The 26,091-nt window shown below is 39.2% G+C and overlaps 1 long non-coding RNA gene across 3 annotated transcripts in view; it reads left to right on the top strand.

Annotated features, from left to right (window-relative positions):
• LOC140476421 (uncharacterized) overlaps positions 1-21,194 on the top strand; it is a 242,749-nt gene extending 221,555 nt beyond the window's left edge. For 2 of the 3 annotated variants that reach the window (XR_011960468.1, XR_011960466.1), the window contains exons 3-4: positions 1,894-2,092; positions 19,275-21,194. This is a non-coding gene — a long non-coding RNA (uncharacterized lncRNA). The remainder of the gene's footprint in view (positions 1-1,893; positions 2,093-19,274) is intronic. The other variant, XR_011960467.1, reaches the window with a different exon arrangement.
• The last annotated feature ends 4,897 nt before the right edge of the window (positions 21,195-26,091 follow it).

The raw sequence follows: 26,091 nt of genomic DNA, 5'->3' as shown, positions 1-26,091 counted from the left end.
ACTTTCTACAAGGTGTTTCATTAAGTGACAACAGTGCAGGATTTCACTAGAAGAACAATTTTCCTAAAAGTGGATTTTAAGGAAAATAGATTGTCGACAGATTATTTTAAGACAGAAAAATTACGTATATTTTTGAAGCTGTCATGAAGTTTTTGAAACTGAACAAACTAATTGTATTTGCAAAAACATTTTGTACACTCTGTGACAGGATACAGGGTTGTTATCCAGACACAATACGACAGAAAATGTACAGATTGTTTGCATTTTAAGAATGTTTACAAATACTTGCACTACATTGATAAAAAGTCTTTGTTATTTTGATGCCAAAATTGATACTAAAATCAAGACTACATACTTCCTTGGGATATTTCTGGATTTTAAAAATGTGTTGCTGGAAAAGCGCAACAGGTCAGGCAGCATCAAAGGAACAGGAGAATCGACGTTTCGGGCATAAGCCCTTCTTCACATCGATTCTCCTGCCCCTTGGATGCTGCCTGACCTGCTGTGCTTTTCCAACAACACACTTTTAAGCTCTGATCTCCAGCATCTGCAGTCCTCACTTTCTCCATATTTCTGCATTTGTCCTGGAAAATGAATTGACCAGAGTGGACTGAATTCCCATCAATTCCAGGTTATCCCTCCTCCACCTACCCTTAGAATACACTGTCAGGAAGCACTTTTTCACATAAAGGAACTCTCTTCTCCCAAAAGCTGTTGAGGCCAAATTGATTGAAAACTTAAAAACCATTATTTTGTTTAGACAAGGATATTAAGGTTTATTGAGTGAAGCTCAGGAAATTGGAATGAAGATACGTAACAGTCATGAGCTCTTTTCATAGAGGAACAGGCTCGAGGGTCTGAATAACTTATTCATCTTCTTATGTTTCTTTAGATGGCCACTGAGTTGACGAGGAGACTTCAGGGCCAATGATTGTCTACTCTTGGAGTTCTCACTTTGCTGCCTCAGTGGGACCCAGTTTATTACTAGCTGTCAGCCTCCTGACAAAGATAAGTTAGGTCAGCCTCCAGATAGGAACAAGTGTTACCTGGCAGTAGGGCCCATGTGAAGAGAGGGTTGGAGTCCCCAGTGATGGTGAGGAATTTCCCTACTGCAAGTCGACAGGCTGGATTCAGAGATGTGCCTCTCAGTTCTATGCAGATTAAATGCTTGCCAACAGGGTCAGTACTAAGGTCACAAAGAGGTATTATTCCAGTATAACCATTATGAAATAGCATCAAGAAATGACTTCAACGTTGTCAACCTTGAATAGATCGTAACTACTTTCAGGTTTGTTCGATCAAAATGTTTGTAAACATTCTGAATAGTAAATGCTTCTTTGTCCATCTTCATATAGAAATTACAACTTCCAGTTAACAAAACTGTATCATAAGTTTAAATCCTTAAAATACTTAAAGTTGAAATCTAAATGAAAGATTATTTTAAAGGAACAATTCAAAATAAAACAAAGTATACTTGAGATGCATTTGTCTAGGTATGTGCTGCAACGGGTCAGTGCCAAATAATTTTCTGTTGTAGATGATAGTAGTACGCGTAATTAAATAGATACTTTTTTCAGTGTCCTACAGACCAGCCCAAAGTATTTGCAGACAAGGCATACAAAACATTATTTAAATATATTGTCAAAATATAACTCCTTTGTATTTTGTCTGGAATTTATGAAAATGCAATGTTTAGAAAGGGAAAAATGCATATGGCTTCCTCTTGGTAAAAATTGATCTGTCATCCATTTCGTTTCTAAATCATATGGTGAAAAGTATGTGTTTCTTAACATATTTCTGTCATATACAATTTGTGCAATATAAATAATTTTAAGTTAAACTTTTAACCACTTTTTCTACTAAAGAGTTCAATATTTTTTATTTGTAATCCAGTTTCCCCGCAGACCAACAGAATTTTTACCACACAAACTCAAGCACAGCTTTCAGACTAGTCAAACCCAAGAGACAAGCAGGAGGAAAAAGCGACTTCAACCTCTCTTTCCTTTGCATTACCCTTCTCGGCTCAGGCTCCATCGACCTGTCAGAGACATCATTGTGATTGACTGCCCTGGCAGATGTGCTGCTATAACAGGTAACCTGATCATCTAGACCCATCTGTCTCTCAGTTCTCTTCAATTCACACATTGAAAAATATTAGAAATTGGGAGGGGTTGGATTCTTTGTTGTGCAAAAATGGAGGGGCTCTACCATCATACAAAAGATTAACCTCAGGGTGGGAGGATAGTGAGCATAAATGGCATTTTCAAGAAACACAATATATCTAAACTTAGTGCAATCATTTTAACAGCAAAATCTAAAATCTGTATACATTAACAGAATTTGTAAATTATCAAAGTATTACTGAGAGTGAATCATATTTAAATATTTAATTAATTCTTGATAGCCCTCCCTTACAAAGAAAAATATGAGAAATTAGAGTTCAGTAATGAGATGAAACATTTTGACTGCTTAAACTCATGATTAGTAAGGCAGATGGAGTGTTCAGTCATGTGGAGTCAGAATGGTTGTCTTGTTCAGCAGGAACATTTTTTTTGGTTGTCCTCCCTAGTTCCCACAGTTTGGCAAATGTTGTGACATAAGCAAGTCGAATTGCTGATTTCACTACTCAAGGATTGGCCTGAACAAGAACAGGCAGAGGTAACCCAAGCATCATGCTGAAATGTTAACTAATTTTCTAGTATCTGTCTTTCTGATAATTACTTTCCACCAAAATATTTTGCTCTGCTTGTATATGAAACATTTCCTTCCACAAATCAACACTCCTAGAATGTAGACTTATTCTATCCATCAACAACTACTAGCCAAAGAGGATATAATCTCAAAGATGTCAGTACGTCGCACTCCTCCATTCTAAGTGTCAGTGAAGAACACTGCAGATATGTTTCCAATGTATTTTGGCAGACCACTGACTCTCAGTTACTGGGGTAAAACAACATGCTGTGGACAGACATGAAACGTGAAGAATCTGGTAAAACAAATGTCAGCAAGCACCCAAAATGGCAAATAACTAACTGTGTGTACATTTCAAAGTGGTCAGTTATTCCAGTCAGCAACAGTCAATCTATCAAGATTTTTTTAAAGAAACCGCAATTCAAAAGTAAGAATATTTGTAGCGTGTCAAAGAATGTATTGCTGTTTGTTAAATATAGACAACAGATTGGAACATTGGGGCTAAAAAAGATTTGACACATGTTAATATAACTTTTTAAATTCAAACAAATTATCTTTTTTATCATGGAAGAAATTGTAAAACAATGTATACAATTTATGCTTTTATTATTATACTTCAAGCATCAAATATGTACTGTAAAGTTAATATTTTCAAATTACAATTTTATAATGCAAGGTTTCTTACCTTTATTTTTAACCAGACCATGGCAGTTGGCAAATTATTTTGAACAGATTTGTAACTGATATGTAAATACGCCTTAATTTTTCTTTTCCAAAACTTCTTTCAATGACCTTATTCTAATGGTTTTACTGTTGTTGCAGGATAGAGGACAGGATCAGTGATTGTCAAGTGTGTTAATGTGATTCTTGTAGCTGAGGGAAGAGCTAGTGTGGGTAATTTGCACTTAAGCAGATGACAGCTGTTGAGGAAAATTTGAGAAAGATAGCTAGTGAAAAGCACCTTGCACCTTCACTGATTATAGTTCATCTGATAGCATCAAGGAAGCAATGTCCAGTAGGTGTTGTAATACAGACTTTAAAATACCTTGATGGACTTATATTGGACTGAAAGAGACTAGAATCCAAATGAAAAGCTGCACGTGGCAGGATGACTTGGTGGGCCCATGTGATAGAGCAAAACAAATTCCCCTTATTTTATCTTTCTTAGGTTCAATTTGATGAACTTCTGCTATATTGCCACGACATTAACAAGTGCCCCATCTAGTGGCTTTAACAACAATAACAGTTACAATAACCAAATTGTATTAGAATTAATCAACACTTTTCTCATAATTATATACATCCAGTTTTGGCAACTAAAAATTTTTTCTCCATTCCATTTAATTAATTTAACTTTGTCGCAAAAATGCCTTTTTTTTCTTTTTCTTTCCCTTTTTTATTCCTTTAACATGATATTTTGATCCTAAACCAACCTCACGTTATCCATTTAGGAAGCATGCACTATGATACATGACTAATCCAACTAATTTTTTTCTCCTTTTTTAACATGCCTAATTTGTATTTTGGATAATGAATATGCACAGCTAGTAATTTTTTCCCCTGTGAGCTGTTTTTTAATCTCATAATATTTTCCGACATTTTGCAGTTGTTACAAAAAGGCTGATGTGAATAATGAGCTAAACAAGATCAGTGAATATCAGTAAATGACTTGTCTTCTGCTGATGCCATCACTCTATTTCAACTTCTGTACCTTATTTGAGTTTGAATTGTATGGAGTTGCTGACCCCACATCCTGTCCGTCACAAAGATAATCTATTCCATCTCTGTTATATCATTTCGCTCCACCCCACCTGCCTTTGAATCCCATAGGCCTTTGTCACCTGCAGAGTCAATTGCTTCAGCACTCTCCTGACAAGCCCCTATTCTTTATCCCCCATCAGGTCATCTAAATGTCTGCTCGCTGTATCTAATCATGGACAAAAACCTGCTTGCTGTTTGCCCATCACTCATCACTTTCCAACACTCCAACATCTCCTTTTATTTAATGCTTCTTTCGTTTTGAGCCCTCCCTGGCTTGATTAACCCTCTTTCAGTGCTACGACCCTATTCACTTGTCTATCCCAGAACTGTCTGTTTCTCTGACTCTCGTCTTTTGTACATTGCTCCTTTTGTTTCGTTCCAATCATAACGCCTCTTGCTATTCAGGGCCCATGTTTTATAATTCCTTAAATTGTATTCGGAATACCAGTACTGTCAGCAAGTTGTGCATTCTGATTATGTACCCCTGGTGACTTGTGACTGGAATAGTTCATTGCCATCAACGCTCCATTCTATTGGTTTAAAGTAAGCAATAAACAGGAAGGCATTTCCTGGTAGGGCACTGTAACAAAAAATCAAAAGGTCAGCAGGAGCTTACAACAGAACATCTTCCTTTATACATTGAGTCTAAGGATCGATCTATTGGCAGGGGTAGAAGACAGACCACTGTAGAGTATAACAAGAAGAGCCATTTGTCTCACATAACGAGGTCTAATTTATTGAATGTTAGTGATAGGTACAATTCGCATTAACTGGTTAGGCAGAATGACAACTGTCTTGAGCCAGATCGGTTATGTCAGTCTCCATTAGGGCCTTATGCAGGGATAATGACTTCTCCATTTAAAGCCTGTGTGACAGCATCAGAATGGGTGGAGCTCACTACAGCTCAACATTAACTCTGTCCCCAATTTCTTCACTAACATCTCCCCCAAGTTATTTTCCTCTTAGTTAACATCATGCACTTGAGTATATTCACAGAATCATAGAATCCCGACAGTGCAGAAACACATGATACATTCAAGCACATATAATAACTTTTACATTTAACACTACCCCGTCTCCGTCAAAAGCTCAGAAATAGGTGACCTGGAGGTTGTGAACTTTTTCTAGAATGTATATCCTTCTGAATTCAAAGGTTGGTAGTGATTCTGATTGCTTGGAGATCATTTCTCAGAGGCCAGAGGATATTTTATCCATCGGGTGTCTTTTGTGGAGGACCCTGTTGAATGTAACAGTTGATCCATGAACTTAATACAGAGGACTTTTGACTTTGAGTTTCCTTCAGTTTGGTAACTAAGGTGGAAATTCCATCCCTTCATTTGGGGAGCTTTTAATCTCATGAATGCCCATAATGGATGGTGACAGTTCTGTTGAAACAAATACTTTCTTCCTTGCTGTATCTTGGATTCCTAGATCAGGGAATTATTTTTGATTTGAGCAGGTATTGTCTTTTTTGTATTATTTTGTATCTTCAGACTAGGAAGTTACTTGTTTCTGTACATCTCCTAAATACATGAACATTGTTCTGACTTCCTTGGATTATATGTAGCTCCAGTCCATGGTGTTCAAGCAAATCGTTCCTCTCGATCTGCAGATATATCAGCAGGTAATGTATCAGATCTTTACATCAACTTGTTGATTAGGGTGCCTTCTGGGTGACTAGACATTTTCAAATCCTCAGACATGTTACTGAAGGATTTCTCATCACTTGTCACTGTTTTTGTCCCTGTCATTGTCTTTTAAAGCAGAAGAGTCCAACAAATTACAGTGTTCTTCACTGAGGAATGAAAACATTTCTCCCCATTCTGTTAAACTGTGATTTCCTTCCTGTTAAAGTCATAGAGTCATAGAGATGTACAGCATGGAAACAGACCCTTCGGTCCAACCCGTCCATGCCGACCAGATATCCCAACCCAATCTAGTCCCACCTGCCAGTGCCCGGCCCATATCTCTCCAAACCCTTCCTATTCATATACACATCCAAATGCCTCTTAAATGTTGTAATTGTACCAGCCTCCACCACTTCCTCTGGCAGCTCATTCCATGCACGTACCACCTTCTGCGTGAAAAAGTTGCCACGTAGGTCTCTTTTATATCTGTCTTAAAGAATTCTCAACACCGTAATCTCAATGGATTCCCATGGATTGAGGAATCCCAATAAATTTTCCATTAGCTACTGCTTAACAGATAAGTCATCAATTGCTTTCCCCGAAACAGTGTTGTCTCAAAACTAGTTGAACCCCTTCGGCTGCCATAATGATGTCAAGGCAAAGGTAAAGGTGCAGGCTCAAAAGAGAGGAGTACAAAAAAGAGGAGTCAGGTGGTTAATGAAGGAGCAGTGCTCTGAAGCTAGTACTTCAAATTAAACCTGTTGGACTATAGCCTGGTGTTGTGTGATTTTTAACTTTGTACACCCCAGTCCAACACTGGCATTTCCAAATCAAAAGCGAGGAGTGTTGATTGTGAGCCACATACACATATTGTATTCTCATGCAAAGTTTGAGTTGCAATTTTACTTGCAGCAGGCTTTTGATCTTCGTAGTCATTCCACCTGTGCCACATAGTTTAACCTTTATGGGCTGTAACCCCACTTTGTTCAGCTGTGACATCTGATCCAACAGGATAGTGACATTTCTTCCATATCAATCTAAAAATGAACAAAATGCCCCTTGCCATTTGTGAAACCATAGTCAGTCAAATCACTAATTGTGTTCAAAACAATAACTTATTCTAGAAAAGCTTTTGGCATCTTTTCTAATGGAGATATGTTGACTAATGCTCTAACAGAGGTGGACCAACCACATTAACATTCTTGTAAGAGTCAGCATTATTTTTTTTCTTTTTCTGAAGCTGTGTCCAAATACAACTGCACAGCTTCTGGAAGTGATCTACAATTTTATAGAAATAGGAATGTTTTATCATAACTAGGCCTGTGAAGCTTTCTTGTCCTATGCTGCTGAAACAGACCTTTCTTATATGCTGTGTGGTTTACCTCTGCCTTAGCTAGTCACGTGCCTCTTTAGAGTGTCTGTACCTCTATGAATAAGTTATGCTGATTTCCTGAGTAGGGTGTTCCTCTGAAGATCTGTTTCAGAGTCCTTTTTGCTTCTGCTTCCAGCACAATTTACATAGTATTCTACACTATTAAGTCTTCCTTTGACTATAATAAATCTGACAAAGACTCCTCAATTGTTTCAACAACAATTCTGTCTCTTATGAATTCTGATTTCAAATCTCCATAGTATTAGTTTTCCACTTTTTGAATGGTTGTTCATTCATTTAAAGTTGAACTCTTCTTTTTAATCTTCCTCATCCCGTAATTTATTTTGTTCTCAAAATAACTATCAAAGGTTTTTCAAATTCTCTCAAAAGTATCACTGCTTTCTTTTACATTTTGGTGATTCAAAATGCCACCTGCCAAAGCAGCCGATGAATACAATGATGTATTCATTTGTTCAGCATCAAAATTGGTTTTTAATTTTGAAGTAGCTCTGTACCTTAATTTTGGTCTTTTCCAAGATTTCCAGTTCTGTTTAGCTGATTTTTTTTTTGCATTAAACCCACTAAGGAAGATTATTTCTCCTTTCATTTCTTCTTTATCTGTTTATGTATGTTGTGAAACTTGAAAGGGTTCAGAAAAGATTTACAAGGATGCTGCCAGGGTTGGAGGATCTGAGCTACAGGGAGAGGCTGAAAGGCTGAGGCTGTTTTCCCTGGAGCGTCAGAGGCTGAGGGGCGACCTTATAGAGGTTTACAAAATTATGAGGGGCATGGATAGGATAAATAGGCAAAGTCTTTTCCCTGAGGTTGGGGAGTCCAGAAGTAGAGGGCATAGGTTTAGGGTGAGAGGGGAAAGATATAAAAGAGACCTATGGGGCAACCTTTTCACACAGAGGGTGATACGTGTATGGAATGAGCTGCCAGAGGAAGTGGAGACTGGTACAATTGCAACATTTAAGAGGTATTTGAATGGGTATATGAATAGGATGGGTTTGGAGGGATATGGACCGGGTGCTGGCAGGTGGGACTAGATTTGGTTGGGATATCAGGTCAGCATGGACGGGTTGGACCGAAGGGTCTGTTTCCATGCTGTACATCTCTGTGACTCTATGTATGCTTGTACTGGAAAGCTATTTCACATCTGTAGCATCACAACTTTCTTTAATCTGATGCCTTTAAGCTTTTCTTCTAATACTAAATCAATGGTGTTGTAAAATTCTCATCCCTTAAAGGTTTTTCAAACTTCTAAACTTCTGTTATCTGGAAAGACTATATGAAATTCTTCCAGTGAAGCTTTTAAAGTTAATTAATGGGCAAAATTGCATTGCATAGTAACTCAATGGTTAGCATTGCTGCCTCACAGTGCCAGGGACCTGGGTTTGATTCCAGCTTTGGTGACCATCTGAACGGAGTTTGCACATCCTCCCCGTGTCTGCGTTGGTTTCCTCCGGGTGCTCCGGTTTCCTCCCGCAGTCCAAATATGTGCAGACTAGGTGGATTGGCCATACTAAACTGCCCATAGTATCAAGGGATGTGCAGACTAGATGGATTAGCCATGGGAAATGCAGAGTAGAGGGGGTGAGTCTAGGTGGGTTGCTCTTCAGGGGGGTCGGTGCAGTCTCAACAGGCCAAATGGCCTGCTTCCAATGTAGGGATTCAATGATTTCAACTTTCAAATTCAGCTAAATACCAATACTGCATTTTTATGCTGCCTATTTGGGTTTTTCATGCCTTTTTAAAAATAGGAATGGTGGTTCCTTCTGTTGGTGATTGTGTGGGTAGGGTGTGAGAGCAGGGTGGTGGGGGAGGGGCGAAGGTTTCCAACCTTTTACAGTGCGAATGCAGCTTTTCCTGCTTCTTGCCAGGTAGGGTTTCCTGCCTTTCATGTTCTCAACCACAAAGTACGTTCCTTGTATTGCTTTTAAAGTAAAGTCTTTGTCTGCAGCTTTAATCAATTTCCTTGCCAAAATCACAATTTAAATCCTGAATGTCCTGATCTTTTAAAAGTAATTGTTCAAATATCTTTCTTCTTCTCTGAGACCCTTTCTTCAAATCTTACAAATCTTGCCCCTTTGGACCTTAAATAAAATCTGTAACCTTTTGAATGTTACAGCCCTGGTATGAATTATTTTCTTCTTGCTCTAACTCGCTGCTTTGCAGTCGTGCCCTTCCTGGGTCCCATTATGTTGACAGTGTTGCTCATTTTGAGAGATGAGAACTCTTTCTCTCACTTTGTCTCACTTTCCTTCCTTGCCTTGGTTTTGTGTCACTATGTAAGTCTTCCCACTTTCCATCAGATATCTCAAACTTTGGAGCCTTCAATTGCTCCTTCTCTAAGGTCCGGCTCTCCGTGTGGTTGGATTTCACGCTGTATTCCCTGATTCTCTTGCCTGTTCTGAGATGAAGATTCTCTTCAGGTGTGCTGTTTTCACCCTGTTGCTCCCACCAACTGTCAATTTTCAAATTTCCGCTGCTGACTGGCTGTATCTCCTTAAAGCAGCAAGGGTTTTAAAGTGAAAAATTCACTTGTTTCAAAAGGTTTTGTCTTCCAACTCAAATGGAATACAAATCCATGCCACTGGTCATCATGTTGTATTGTCAGATCCCAGTCCTGCTGGCAGGTCATGACTTCTGGTTACCACCCATTGGAACTTGGGGCTTGTGTACTTCACAGCCACCAATCCTCCTTTCCATTATGACACTAAGGGCTTGTTAATTTATTCGTGGTAGAGGATAGAACCTTCCAGACTTTGTCGAAGAAGCTTCGTTTTCCTTACATAACAAGGGTTGAAACTCACCAGAAGTTGGCTGAGTAAATTTTGAGAGTCTCATGGAAGGTTTCATTCTGTGAGCTCCAGCAACTTATCATAGTGACCAAGGTCTCTGCTGCTCCCTTTATTGTGTATGTGCCACACCCCTCTTGCATGGTTATCAGCGAGGCAATACGTACTGCTACCAAGACTTTCTGGGATTCCCAATGCAGACACCTTATTTAAAACCCAACTGTGCACCAGATTAAATACAGCCAACCAGGAATAAACATTCACAGTGCACATAGCCTGGGGGACATGAGAAACAAAAGATTCTGAGTGCACATACATGGTACGAGAGGCACTTGTTTGGAAATAAGAAACTCAAAATTGTAAGTGGGTATTGCTACTTTACATCATCACCTGTCATTGGAATTGCAGCTATAGGAATCACACTACACAGGCAGCCTGTATGTAATACCATACCATGTTCAAACCCTATCGAAGGGATAGGGTTTGCTATTTGCTATTCTGCTATTCTGTCCCTAACATTCAGCATAGCGTGACATCTTGCTGTGGTTCAATACGGGAACATCACATGCTGGAAAGGATTCAGTCAGTTGAGAACATTAAATTTTATAGAAAGTAAACAGAAAAGCTGCATTTCTTTCTGGAAACAGACAGAGGCTTCTTGTCTTTTGAACAACAACAATTTTACAGTCAACGAATGATGACTTTATCCAAATCAGATCTGTTGGAACAGAGTGTCAGTTAGGTCCTATCTGGTTTGTAGTGTCTGATAGCACACTGTTTAATCATGCTGAAGGTAATGTTCATCCTACTCAATGTCCTCATTTCCTCCATGGAAGACTTCTGCCTCTCTCCCAGCTTTACTTTGCTTGTTCCATTTGTCCAGAACACAGCATGAAAGGACTGTGCAGAATGAAATGCAAGACTCCCCCGGTCCCCACCCCAACCCCCCCCCCAAAGACTGAACCAAGCATCGGAGCCTCGTCCTCAGTAGGCCTATCATCTGCTCCATCATAGCCCCTGGCTGAAGGATTGTCCACATTGCATCTATACTCAGCCTCAGTTAGTGATTGCACCACAGCCAAAGGGATGATGACCCCTGCAGTGGTTGGATTCATTGGTCATAGTTCTAATGACACCATGTGGGGAATATTAGAAGCAGAACAGGTCCTTAGTAATGGGAACAATCTGTATTCACAGCACACAAAAATGGCAGTTTGGCAATGTCCTCAGTGCAGTGGGACATGGAGGACTTGAAAAAGGAGGGCCATCAAACGCTTGTAATGTTGTCATAGTGGACCTTATTCTGATCAATGCAGTAAAGTCGTGTCATGCAAGTACTATATGGTTGTAAGTGCATTAGGATTATTGAAATCTTGTCTACTCCACCCATGCCTTGCATCACCCCTTGCAGCTTTTCATAGGAACATGGTTTTACAAACTTACAGTTTAACTTGAGGGGAGATCAGTTCCTTCCTGTCATGCAGCCTTTGAGGTTTTGGATTGTCTTTGTGAATTGTGGCCCATGGATGGTCATTCTAAAGTCAGGTAATTACTTTCTGCTTTGCAGAGATGACTCTGCACTCCATGTTGACCCCGTCAGTTTCGAGCTCTCCATTTCCATTCTTATTGACCTATAATCGGGTCTTCTTCTCACATCACCCCTTGAGCATTGGCCCACAGCTTAGCTATGGCAACCATCATGATCAGAACCCTGAGGACTGACCATGACTGATCCTCCCTGCCCCTTAGGTTTGACTATGGGCTGATCCTCTGAGACATGGCCATTTGATTGAAGTCCTTTCAGATTACTGTGTGAAATGGGGGTAGCATGGAACCATACAATAACATGGCTGGCGACCATGGTAACTGCCTGGCTTTGTATTTTTGCTGAAGTCAAAGCAAGACAAAAGTACAGAGAGACTGAGGGTTTCCTATCAGGTGACAATGCACAAAAAAAAACGGGCAAGCACCCAAGTCGGGTATAAAGTGACTGAGTGCTAAAGAAACAAACTAACTGACATGCAGCCTATTCTGATACATGAGATGCACATCTATCCTTGTGTGCAGAGGGGCAGCACCTAGTGGACTGCAGCACAAGGCTTTGAGCTGGAATTCTAGGTACCTGCTTAGAATTTCATGTGAGGAATTGTTACCACCTGCTTTATCTATGCTGGGTGAATCACCGCTCACTGGAGCAATTCTCATCTTGCTGCTAAGACTTTGATTGGAAAAATGGGACTTCTTTGTTGAGCATCTGATTTTACTGATGTTTTCATGTTTCTCATATTTCCCCAAATGACTTGCCATTGCCCACAAAGTTCAGGACTGATAAGATTCTGCCCAATTTGTAGTAGTTGGATAATAGTAATAGGTACAATTATCATTCACCAGTTAGGCATAATAACAACTATTAGGAATGTGATATATCATATTTGTCTCTATCAGAAACTTGAGCAAGACTTTTTTTTGATTCATTTATAGAGTCATAGAGTCATAGAGATGTACAGCACAGAAACAGACCCTTCGGTCCAACCCGTCCATGCCAACCAGATATCCCTACCCAATCTAGTCCCACCTGCCAGCACCCGGACCATATCCCTCCAAATTCTTCCTATTCATATACCCAACCAAATGCCACTTAAATGTTGCAATTGTACCAGCCTCCATCACATCCTCTGCCAGCTCATTCCATACACATACCACCCTCTGTGTGAAAAAGTTGCTCCATAGATCTCTTCTATATCTTTCCCCTTTCACCCTAAACCTATGCCCTCTAATTCTGGATTCTCTGATCCCAGGGAAAAGACTTTGCCTATTTACCCTATCCATGCCCCTCATAATTTTGTAAACCTCTATGAGGTCACCCCTCAGCCTCCGATGCTGCAGGGAAAACAGCCCCAGCCTCTTCAGCCTCTCTCTGTAGCTCAAATCCTCCAACCCTGGCAACATCCTTGTAAATCTTTTCTGAACCCTTTCAAGTTTCACAACATCTTTCCGATAGGAAGGAGACCAGAATTGCACACAATATTCCACAGTGGCCTAACTAATGTCCTGTACAGCCACAACATGACCTCCCAACTCCTGTACTCAATACTCTGACCAATAAAGGAAAGCATACCAAACGTCTTCTTCACTATCATATCAACCTGCACCTCCACTTTCAAGGAGCTATGAACCTGCACTCCAAGGTCTCTTTGTTCAGCAACTCTCCCTAGGACCTTACTGTGTGGAGTTTGCACATTCTCCCAGTGTCTGCGTGGGTTTCCTCCGGGTACTCCGGTTTTCTCCCACAGTCCAAAGATGTGCAAGTCAGGAGAATTGGCCATGCTAAATTGCCCATAGTGTTAGGTGCATTAGTCTGAGAGGAAATGGGTCTGGGTGGGTTAGTGCGGACTGGTTGGGCCAAATGGCCTGTTTCCACATGTAGGGAATCTAATCTAATCATTAAGTGTATAAGTCCTGCTAAGATTTATTTTCCAAAATGCAGCACCTCGCATTTATCTGAATTAAACTCCATCTGCCACTTCTCAGCCCATTGGCCCAACTGGTCCAGATCCTGTTGTAATCTGAGTTAACCCTCTTCGCTGTCCACTACACCTCCAATTTTGGTGTAATCTGTAAACTTACTAACTGTACCTCTTATGCTCGCATCCAAATCATTTATATAAATGACAAAAAGTAGAGGACCAGCACCGATCCTTGTGGCACTCCATTGGTCACAGGCCCCCAGTCTGAAAAACAACCCTCCACCACCACCCTCTGTCTTCTACCTTTGAGCCAGTTCTGTATCCAAAGAGCTAGTTCTCCCTGTATCAGTCTCCCAAGGGGAACCTTGTTGAACCTTACTGAAGTCCATATATTGTGGGATGTGAGTGTCTCTGGCTGGCTAGCATTTCTTGCCTGTCCCTAGTTGCCTGTGAGAAGGTGGTGGTGAACTGCCTTCTTGAATAGCTACAGCCTACCTGCTGTGGGATGACCCACAATGTCATTAAGGAGGGAATTCCAGGATTTTGACCTAGCAACAGTGAAGGAACAATGACAGATTTCCAAGTCTTGATACTTATTGGGATGTCTTTGATTTAAAAAAAATGTTAGATTAAGTTGAGATCACCTCAGAAAAGAAAGTGAAGGAGAAAGGAACACAACAGGTAAATACCACTGATCAGTATCTTTGTTTTGCCAGTTAGATGTTGTAATAGTAGAGTGCAGCACAGTGGATGAAATGTCAAATTTGATCTATGTGGTTGTTGGAATTTTGAGATTTAATATTTCATTGTGAAATGCCAAATTACAGATTTCACATAACGCAAAGAAAGCTCCACAAGTTTTGGTTCAGCAAGTGATGGTAAATCTGATTTATCTTCTGTCTTTTCAGAGTTTTAAAACTTCTACTTTCAGGAGTTTTAGTTCTAGCGAGGGTGGTCAACCACGGAGGTGGGTGTATGAATAAATGCATGTCACTGGCTGGCTTAAGGTTTCCTGGCACTGTCCTGTTCCAGGAACATGTAGGATGGCAGGGCTATGTACCTGCAAGCAGCAGAGATTTACAATTCAGCATGTTAAAGGCCTAGTAACAGTCTTGTCAGAGGTGGAATGGAATTTTGCTTTCAGCCTTCAGGTTCTCCAAGGCATCAGAACTGTTTCAATGCCTGGAGGTGGTCCCTCCCAGTGGCAGAACTAGGTGGGCCTGCCTACCAAGCTAACCAGATGCCCAACAGGTTTCCAATTGCATGTGTACTCTGGCTATTAATTAGCCAAATCAGGGAAAAATCACAGGCAGGTGAATATTACCCATGCAGTGTGACCTTCTGACTTCACATGACCCTGATAATGGCGTTCTGAAGCTCTCAGAGAAATCTCTGCCCAGGATGTTTTATACAGTATTATGTGGGTACATTTATTTTAGCTGCAAGTGAAAATGATGTGCTGAACTGCTGAGGACAAGTAGATCCCTATGCTATTCACTCAGAAACAGGTCAATCTTTATGGCCTTTTAACAAAACATTCACTGCAAAATTAGTCTCTTCTTTTAACTGACCGGTGAACTCATACCAGAGATTGTAAAAAACGAAGAAAATTGTCGCTTTGCAATGGATTCATTAGAAGAGGATATAATGCATTTACATTAAGGCATGCTCTCCTTGCTGCTAAGTTACTGTCTGTCTAAAACAGCTTTAAAGAATAGCCAACAGAGCAAAAATAACTAAATTACCCCGAAAGATAATTGAGTACAAATCCTTAACATGTTCCTCTGAGGTTTATTTTCTGGTGTTTTAGTAAAGATGTTAACATTGATATTGCGGTATTAAAAAATATCGTCTGAAATAATTAATTCTACCTTTCTGCCTCAGTATGGCTGCCAAGTTAGGTTTGTGAATCAGTCCCTTCACAGGAGTGAAGTATCACTGTTTTTAACTTGTGATTTACTTTATCATTTAAATCAGCAAAGGAAGAAACTATGGATCAGCCCAAGTGGAATTTGAACTTCAAAAATAGAACTTGAAATAATGTCATAAAAATATGTTTGAACTTTTTCTGCATTTTTGCAAACTCAATCAGATGTGAGACAGCTAGTATGGCACTGACATGTATTGTAACAGAGGGAGGTGATGGTGTAATGGTAATGTCATTAAACTAGTCATCCAGACCCAGGCTTTTGTTCCTGGCTCATGGGCTTGGCTCCCACCATGGTAGATCTTGATATTTAATAAGACATTTAAAAGCTAGTCTAATAAAACAAATGAACCCAGTTGGTTTACTCATGATCTTCAGAGAAGGAATTCTGCCAAACTTACCTGTCCTGGCCTATATGTGAATTCAGATCCACAGCAACATGGTTGACTTTTGATTGCCCTGGACAATAATAGATGGACAATAAATGTTGACCTAGCTAGCAACGCCTACAACCCATGATCAAACAAAAAAAATTGCAAAATGTAATCTTCTGGAATACAAAAGTATTCTTGAAAAATGCTTATCAAAATGTATTTTTTATCAATGTGAAAATGAAGCTAGACTTCACCCTTAGGCAGCTGAGCCAGAAATTACAAACAAGCTAAAACCAAATCTAGAATAACCAAAACAAAAGAGCTGTGTATTTCTATTTTGGTACAAATGCCAATTAATTATAGCATGTAAATTAAAATATCCTTACTTGAAATTCAAAAGAGGTGTATTTTAGAGTATTGCAGTAATTAATTTGTAAACTGCTGTACAAAAATTAAATCCTTGTAGATGGAGTTCAATTAAAATTGAAATCAATTTTTGAAGAAGTCCTGCATTTACTCTTGTTATTGGAGTTGAATCTCAAATGTCAATGGGATATATATGTATAATATTTTAAAAAGCCTATTTTACATCATTTGTAACTTTTGTTCACCTGTACCCTGTAACCGCCATCATTGAGATTTTCCTGGAACAGGGCAATTTTCCAAATATCCTGTTAGACATATTGTGCATGGTTTATATTCTAATTTATTTTTGCCCATAAAAGTTCTGGAAGTGCAAACTGTAAAAGTGCCTCAATGATAATTGAGCATCTGGGATATGGATGAATGACCGAACCAAATATTGTAACTTTAAATCAATTACATTAAAGGGCTGAGAAACAAACAATGAATAGACTAATTCAGGTGTGGTGAATGAGTTAGTGCCAGTCAATTCAGTGTCAAATCAGGGAGAGAAACAGCATTAAAGAGAAGGAATGAAACTTTAGCTTAATAGAGTGAAAACACTCAACAAAAATAGAATATAAGAATTATTTTAAATTTTTACATATCTAAAGTCTAAGCCAATTCACAACATGGAAGGGTGAGATCTTAAACTTAAAATTGATTTGATTTATCATCACGTGTACTCAAGTACAGAAGTAGAGGAATACAGTGAAAAGCATATAATGTCACCACACATGGAACCATCTTAGGTACAAAGGTACCTAGGTACAAAATTGTTTACTTAATAGGTGGAAAATAATGTAGTTGGTAATAAAGGCATGTAATTAAAAGTATACCTACACTCTATGCTAACCTGTGGTGTATTTACTGAGAAATTGACATGCAGGTACAGCAGCTCTGAAGATCATTGGGATAATGTGTAAGATATTGTTTTGCCAAACCTAACAGCAGAACAATACAAATCAGCCAGCATCTTGATGGCAATTCACAATTTGTATGTATTGCTTCCTGAACATAAGTTGCTAGTTGATTTGTGTCTTAATAAATTGCATGCTTTGGTCAGATGCCATAAATGTTTCAGCAAAATGTGTAATTACTAAATGTCTGTCATATAATTTGGGCACCAACTTTACTTTGCAGCCACATTGTCACTCTCACTACCTAAGCAGAAGCTTGAACATTCAAGTCTCACTCCAGAGAGTTGAGTGCAAAATTGTAGCTTGACCCTCCAAGTATGGAGGAAGAGTTACATTGTCAGAGATGCTAATCTTCTGTTTTCTTCACATATGCATAAAAAGTCCCACAACACTATTAAGAAGAAAAACAAGCAAGTTAGTCCAGGTGTCCTGACAAGTATCCATCCCACAAGGAACATCACCTTATAAGGTTATAAGGTCATTTATGACACTGATGTCTATGGGTGTTTCTTGTTAATAAATTGGTTGTCTTTATTCCACATTAAAACAGGTAACTACACTTCAAAAATGTACTTCATTGACTGTAAAATGCTTTCCAACAATAGAGATAATGAAAAATGCTGGGCAGAAAGATGTAAATTTTTCTTTCTTTGAGATGTGGGCATCTGGGAGGTAGGACAAAATGGCTGAAGGAGCTGCACAAAGTGGCTTCTGCATTGCTAAATTAGATTGCACTGAACCAGACAGAAACAAGAAACTGCAGACTGATGTAGATTTGATAAAATACAGATGTAACAGTTTAACCCTAACCACAAGTCAGGACAAATACAATTCCAGGAACAGGTTGTTTACAAGAAATCATGATAGGCTAAAACAAAATGCATGAGGCTTTGTGCTATTTTATTGGTTATTACCAAACAATCGTGCTCCATGCCTGCCTATGAACAATGTATATGAACCCTGTGCAAACTCTGTAAGAGGGTCAGATTCTTTTGGTGGTCTAGGAGTACTCATACTTCTGGGCTGATCAAAGTCTACTGACCCGGCCATATCAAAGAATAAATGATTGCTTGTGTGACTGACAAAAACTTGTTTACAGGTGTGTTTATTGACTGATCGCGGAACCAAGAGACCCCCTGGGTCTTCATCGGCATTAATTTGCATTAAATATTTAATCCTTGAAACAACTGTTACTTTGGTCATAAAGTTTATAGTGAGCATAAAATAGAAGATGCCAGACAGTTTTTGTGCAAAATAAAAGTTTTGTAGCAATGAAGTATTATTCCAACGTAGGAACAGTATCAATGAATGAGAATTTATTCCAATTATCAGACTAGCTATAATGAGAAGAATCAAAACTTCTTGCACCTAATAGCAAGTTTATGCTTTCTGACAATGCCATTTTAGTTGCAGAAGAGATTTATATGAATATATTTTTTGCCGTGTAAACATTCTATGATTGTATAAAGATTCAATCCTTCATGAAAAGAGGATGCTTGTACATCTGGTGAAAACAGCCAAAGCTTATTTATCATGGTCTCTCACAAAATATGATTGAAGAAATGTTGAAAATGGTTCCTGCTCTTCACCAAAAACAGTAACTTCTGGTTGTCCTGTGCTTTAGCAAGTTAGTAATTTTGTTACACTGATAAATTATAAACTCAAAAAATGCAGTTTTAGACCTATTTTATTTGGGGTTGAGAATGGTGTTGTTTATTAACCATGAAGTTGTCCATGGATTTTATGTGTAGTTTATTTTTATGTGAAATAGACGTCTAATTATGACAAATGGGTGTTAAGTTTATCAATTGAAGTCTAAAATAAAACTGTCTGGTCCTAAGATAGGGACTACATATTAAGTGAAACATTTCTGCTACCATTTATTGTGGCAATGCAAGCTATGGACTATGTTTGTCTTTGTATGTTTACAGGACCTGTCAGTCGAGACACAAGAAACAAGAAGAGAAATGTAAATTGATCCCTCCCTTTAGCTGAATATTTAATGTAGTCTGCAAGGAAGAAAAGCACAGTCTACTTTTCTATTGCTTTCCTTCACTTGCCCAGCTCTAAATCTCTCAAGGGAGGGATGTTTTTCGGTCCTGGTCACTAGCAGGACCCATTTACTGCAGGATCTTTGCTCCCCTATCTTGGCTTTCTTCCTGTCTCCTGAAACTAAATTTACTTCATTTTAGCCACCTCAAAGCAGACTTGTGTGTATATATTTTCAGGGAAATTTGATTGCCTGTATGGATTTTTAAATCAGTTTTCAGATCAAGTTCAGAAATATGTAAACTGTTGTGTTATTTCATCATGCAGGAGTGGAACAAATACCTTAGATGCTGAACATCTAATACTATAAAGTGATCTTTAAATGAGACAACTAGAATATAAATGGATTAAAGTGGCTAGTAATGGGAAAACAAGTACCCATTCAAAGTGCAGTTGGAAGAAATTTAAGACAACGAAAGTTGCATTATAAATTTATTCACACTTATTGCTGTGCTGAAATATGAGCCTGTATTCTTTCTTGACTTTGGCTTCCTTTCCATAAATTCTTTAATGTGTCTCTTTAATGTACTCACTATGTAATGCATTTATATCAAATAACTGTTGTAGGTTTGTAATTTAGTGTCTAAAAAGTTGTGATTTAATTGTGATCGACAAATGTGCACTAAAACCACTGTTCATTGATATATAATCTTAACTGACCTTCAAGTAAATGCAACAAAACCTTACTGATTCTTTAAACAGTCCACAATTTTTAGAGTCAAATGTTATTTATGTTATTAGGAATCTTCAGACTTTAAACTTCATTTTTCAATATATCAACACAACATACTCTGCCTAATCACTAAACATGCTGAACTAACAGATTTATTGAATCCCATTGCTGCTTTATGAGCAGAAGTATATGTTAAACACAACAGCTTATTAGTTTACAGACTTAATTTTCACTGTAATATAACTTTTGACATGTATTAGTCTTGTTTAATGTTAAACCGTCAGCATTTAAAATATAAAGTATATTCCAGCTAAACATCTCATTTATAAACATTTTATATTTAGTTAAAAATTGTTTTCATTAAACTTACGTGAAAGGAAATGAAATGCATGAATTTTTTTTTTAACTTTTCACACTTCTTTCAATCTAATGACACAATATAGTGTAATGGGTCTAACAAAACACACAAAGCATTAGTGAATCAGTATGAATGCCATGCCAGGCCAAAGATGACTGTTGAAGTCATAGATTTAATATACTTCTAAATTTACAACAAAACTGGCATTCAATATAGCTTTATTTGTTTTTTTTCATCTGTGGTGTAATGTATGCAATCTTACTCCAACAAATTTTAAACAGTGTGAAGTTTTTTATGTATTGAAATACAGAGATATGCTAAATTACTTCATCTGCTTTTATTTAATAGAAGTGCTGATTAAACTGTGAAAATTAAAGAATGTTATTACTTTTATTCTTTGTTGAATGTGAACAAAAGACAGAATATTGAGGACTAAAGGTGCATCCATTCTATTGGCAATTGGAGCATATTATACGATAGCCTTTTTGATGTCTATTTGTTACCTTTTAACCTATTAGTGATATTTAACAACCTGAAACAAGGGCTGCATTTATATAGTGGAGAGAAATGTCTCTTTAGCACTCTTTGCAAAAGCACAATCAGCAAAGAATAACATTTTGGGAGGGATGAGCTAACATTTGATTAAGTGGTTAATTATACAGAAGATTCTAAAGGAGGAGATGAAGATGGAGAGAAACACATAATCTATTTTTTTCAATGCATGTGGAATGTACTTAAATGTTCAACAGTTTCTTTTTGTGTAGCTGTACTTACAAGATAACTTAATAAAGGCTACCTTGTGTAGCGCATATCAGAAACGAAGGTCCTGCCTTCTCAATCTTGATTTGACTTATTATTATCACATGTGAGGTACAGTAAAAACTACTGTTTTGCGTGCTGACCAGACAAATCATACATTGCACAAGTACATCAGGGTAGTAGAACAGAATGTAGAATGCAGTGTTACACGACAGAGAAGATACAGAAAAGGATAAAGTCTAATGCATGAGACGTCCATTCATAAGCTTGGTAACAACAGAGAAGAAGCTGTTATACAGTCAGAGAGTCATAGAGATGTACACACAGAAACAGACCCTTCGGTCCAACTCGTCCATGCCGACCAATATCCCAACATAATCTAGTCCCATTTGCCAGCAGTTGGCCCATGTCCTTCCAAACCCTTCCTATTCATATACCTATCCAGATGCCTTTTAAAAATTGTAATTGTACCAACGTCCACCACTTTCTCTGGCAGCTCAGTCCATACATACACCAACCTCTATGTGAAAAAGTTGCCCCTTAGGTCTCTTTTATATCTTTCCCCTCTCACCCTAAACCTATGCCCTCTCGATCTGGACTCCCCCACCCCAGTGAAAAGAGTTTGCCAATTTGTCTTATCCATGCCCCTCATGATTTTATAAACCCCTATAAGGTCACCCCTCAGCCTCCGATGCTCAGGGAAAACATCCCCAGCCTATTCAGCTTCTCCCTATAGCTCAAATCCTCCAACCCTGGCAACAGTCTTGTAAATCTTTTCTGAACCCTCTCAGTTTCACACTATAATCAATAGAGACCAGAATTGCATACAATATTCCAAAAGTGGCCACACGAATGATTGTACAGCTGCAACATGACCTCCCAACTCCTGTACTCAATACTCTGACTAATAAAGGAACGTATACCATATGTCTTCTTCACTATCCTATCTACCTGTGACTCTACTTTCAAGGAGCTATGAACCTGCACTCCAAGGTCTCCTTGTTCAGCAGCACCATTAAGTGTATAAGTCCTGCTAAGATTTGCTTTCCCAAAATGCAGCACCTCATATTTATCTAAAGTAAACTCCATCTGCCACTCCTCAGCCCACTGGCACATCTGATCAAGATCCCGTTGTAATCTGAGGTAACCCTCTTCGCTGTCCACTCCACCTCCAATTTTGGTGTCATCTGTAAACTTAACAACTATAACTCCTATGTTCACATCCAAATCATTTATATAAATGACGAAAAGTAGTGGACCCAACATCAATCCTTGTGGCACTCCACTGGTCACAGGCCTCCAATCTGAAAAACAACCCTCCACCACCACTCTCTGTCTTTACCTTTGAGCCAGTTCTGTATACAAATGACTAATTCTCCCTGTATTCCATGAGATCTAACCTTGCTAACCAATATACTCCTGATTATACTCCTACTGCCTTTATAGTCTTCTAAAGATTCATGGGGAACCTTGTAGAATGCCTTACTGAAGTCCATATAGATCACATCCACCACTCTGCCCTCATCAATCCTCGTTGTTACTTCTTCAAAAAATTCATTCGAGTTCTTGAGACATGATTTCCCACGTACAAAGCAATGTTGACCATCCCTGATCAGTCCTTGCCTTTACAAATGCATGTACATCCTGTCCCTCAGGATTCCCTCCAACAATTTGCCCATCACCGACGTCAGGCTTACCGGTTTATAGTTCCCTGGCTTGACCTTACCATCTTTCTTAAACAGTAGCACCATGTTAACCAACCTCCAGTCTTCCAGCACCTTACCTGTGACTATCAATGATACAAATGTCTCAGTAAAGGGCCTAGCAATCACTTCCTTAGCTTCCCAAAATTCTAGGGTACACCTGATCACGTCCTGGATATTTATCTACCTTTATGTGTTTCAAGACATCCAGCACATTCTCCTCTGTAAAATGGACACTTTCAAGATGTCATCATCTATTTCCCTTCATTCTATATCTTCACAGTAAATACTGATGCAAAATACTCGTTTAATATCTCCCCCATCTCCTGTGGCTACACACAAAGTTCATTTTGCTGATCTTTGAGGGGCCCTTTTCTCTCCCCAAGTATCCTTTTGTCCTTAATGTACCCTTTGGATACTCCTTAACCCTATTTGCCAAAGCTATCTCATGTCCCCTTTTTGTCCTCCTGATTTCCCTTTGAAGTATACTCCTACTGCCTTTATAGTCTTCTAAAGATTCACTCGATATATCCTGTCTATACCTGACATATGCTTCCTTCTTTTTCTTAACCAAACATTCAATTTCTCCAGTCATCTAGCATTCCCTACACCTACTAGCCTTTTCTTGACTCTCACCTGAGGTATGGTGACCCTCAGGTTTAACTCACCACCAGTAATCCCTCTCTAATAAGACAGCAGCCCTCTAATCATCTGAGACTACGGTGACTTGACTTTACAGCTTAGACGGAATATTTATGGAAAAGCAAATATTTTCAGAGATGGAACTTCAGAGGATTGCACAGTTAAAGACCTGTTACCAATACTGGAATGAGAGAAAGGGAGGTTAGACATGAAGAAGAAAACCATTAACACATCCAATCATGAACCACAGTCTCCATTGGTTGCATTCCTTACAAAGGAGTTTCACAGTCTTCCTAATCTCCTGTCATAGGACAGTCCCACTTTTCAATGAATCAGTCTGGTGAACCTCTGCTGCGCTTCCTCACTGGTAAATATATCCTTCCTTAGGTTCTCTATCTGTGCCACAGGTAAGACGGAGATGCTGTGAGGATCCAAGTAGCAGCAAAATGAGTTAGATCCAGAAAGCCAGCTGAGAGCTCTGAGATGATCCAGTACATTAGATGGGTACCCATACCTGTGTGGAGTAAGTGAGGACTGCAGATGCGTGGAGATCAGAGTTGAGTGTGTGGTGCTGGAAAAGCACCGCAGGTCAGGCAGCATCCGAGGAGCAGGAGAATCAACATTTTGGGCATAAGCCCTTCATCAGGAATGACTCCTAATGAAGGGCCTATGCCCAAAACATCAATTCTCCTGCTCCTCAGATGCTGCCTAATATGCTGGGCTTTTCCTTCACCACACACCAAACACCCATATCTGTGTGCAAACAGCCTCACAACGCTATTGAGGTGTAAGATGCCAGTGAGCTTCAACGTGCAGTATTGTAAGTGCTGACCTGCATCATGAGTGAGTCCTAAATGTTGCCTGAGGATATGGTGAGGCTGCTGCTTTGCCAGGGACAGCTTCTGTGATTGGGGGTGTGAGGGTTGGTATTGGGAACTACTGGACAAGATGGGATCCTGGACAAGCATCTAGTGAGCTGCAGTCACCAGTTACCCATGCATTTTGGGAACCAGTTTCTCTCCAGCACCTGGAAAAATAGCAAACTGCCAATAAATGAGACAAGATTAAGTAATGATGCAATATTAATACATGCAAATAAGCCTGTTACTGCTCATAAGTAAAACTTTCCTGTCTCCCTTTGAAACCTTGAGTAGAGCATCAAACTTTTTAGCTCAACATCAATAATCTAATTTTGTTCATTCTCTCCATATTTCCCAACTGATTCATCATTTCCCACATTGTTTCAAGAAAATTCAGCTCGCACATATTCCAGCTGACCTTTACGCACCTTCCAGTGCTGAGTTGAAGAACATTCTCACTCCTCTTTCACAGAGTAAAGTGACCCTGAAAGTACTGAGAGCATCCGCAGGCCAGTGAGGGCAGGACGTGCAAACTGCCGATGGTGTGACCATTGACCTGTTGCATTCCACCCAACCTACCTTCCCTCCTCTGCTCTCTCTGCTTGGCCAGCCAGTTCATATTCTCTTGAAAAGAGAGAGAGAGAGAGCAACACCACACTCCGGCCAGAGAGGTACAATCATGGGATTTGAGACCAGCATGTATTAGAAGGTGCAGATACTTTCTACGCAAAGAACTCAGGGGAGAACATCGAAGAGATGACATCCAGGGGAACACAGAAGGGCATGCACATATTGAGTTTGGTGCATTGGCTGGCTTCCCAGAGAGCTCAATTGTCACTGTCAATGAGCAAGTTGTCTGGCTCCAAAGTGGCAGAGGACTTAATGCAAAGCTGGGAGCCTCCAATTAGCCAATCCCATGAGAAAAACCTGTGGAGCCCTGCAAAATGTAGCATGTAGCTACTGATGTCTCAGGTTCCAGTGTGGCATGGGCAGAAGTTTCTGAGGCTTCAAGTGGAAGCTCAGACTGAGATATCTGCTTGTTGCAATAAAGGCCCAAGCCTGCTGTTATCATGATTGCAGTTAAGAATACGATAGGGCTTAACCAAGATAAAATGAAACCCCAGAGACTTGGAGGAAAAGCTGTAACTGAACCATAGATAATCTTTAAGGAGTAGATATTTCAAATACAGCATATGTTAGGGTTCAAAACAGGGAGACAGAATATGGTGTATTATAGGGTGTAGAATGTGTGTCAGGTAAATTCTTCGAGCAAGAATCAGATCAAATACAAATTATGAGGGAAAGTGAAGGGGAAAATAAGACTGGGAAAGAGACAATATGAGAATAGAATTGGGGTCAACATAAAATACAAATTGTGTAGTAAGAAGTGGCAGGTATCTTATTACAGAGGAAAGGTTTGGAAGTGCAAGACATTTCCAGAATACTTAATGAGTCTCTAGCACCTGTGTTTGCCACACAGAAAAGAATGCTTACAAAATATCAGTTGAAACAGAGATGCGAGAGATAACGGATAGGGTGAAAGAACAAACCACAACAAGCAGACCAAACACAGCCAGAAACCCTAACCACCTTACCATACATCAAAGAAGTTTCAGAAATGACAGCCAGACTACTAAGACCCCTCGGAATCCTAGTAGCACACAAACCCACCAACACTCTCAAACGAAAACTAACAAACTTAAA

The sequence above is a fragment of the Chiloscyllium punctatum genome, chromosome 4 (genome assembly GCF_047496795.1).
Source record: "Chiloscyllium punctatum isolate Juve2018m chromosome 4, sChiPun1.3, whole genome shotgun sequence".
In the NCBI taxonomy this organism is placed as follows: Eukaryota; Metazoa; Chordata; class Chondrichthyes; order Orectolobiformes; family Hemiscylliidae; genus Chiloscyllium; species Chiloscyllium punctatum.
This window is presented reverse-complemented; position numbering and strand designations above follow the sequence as displayed.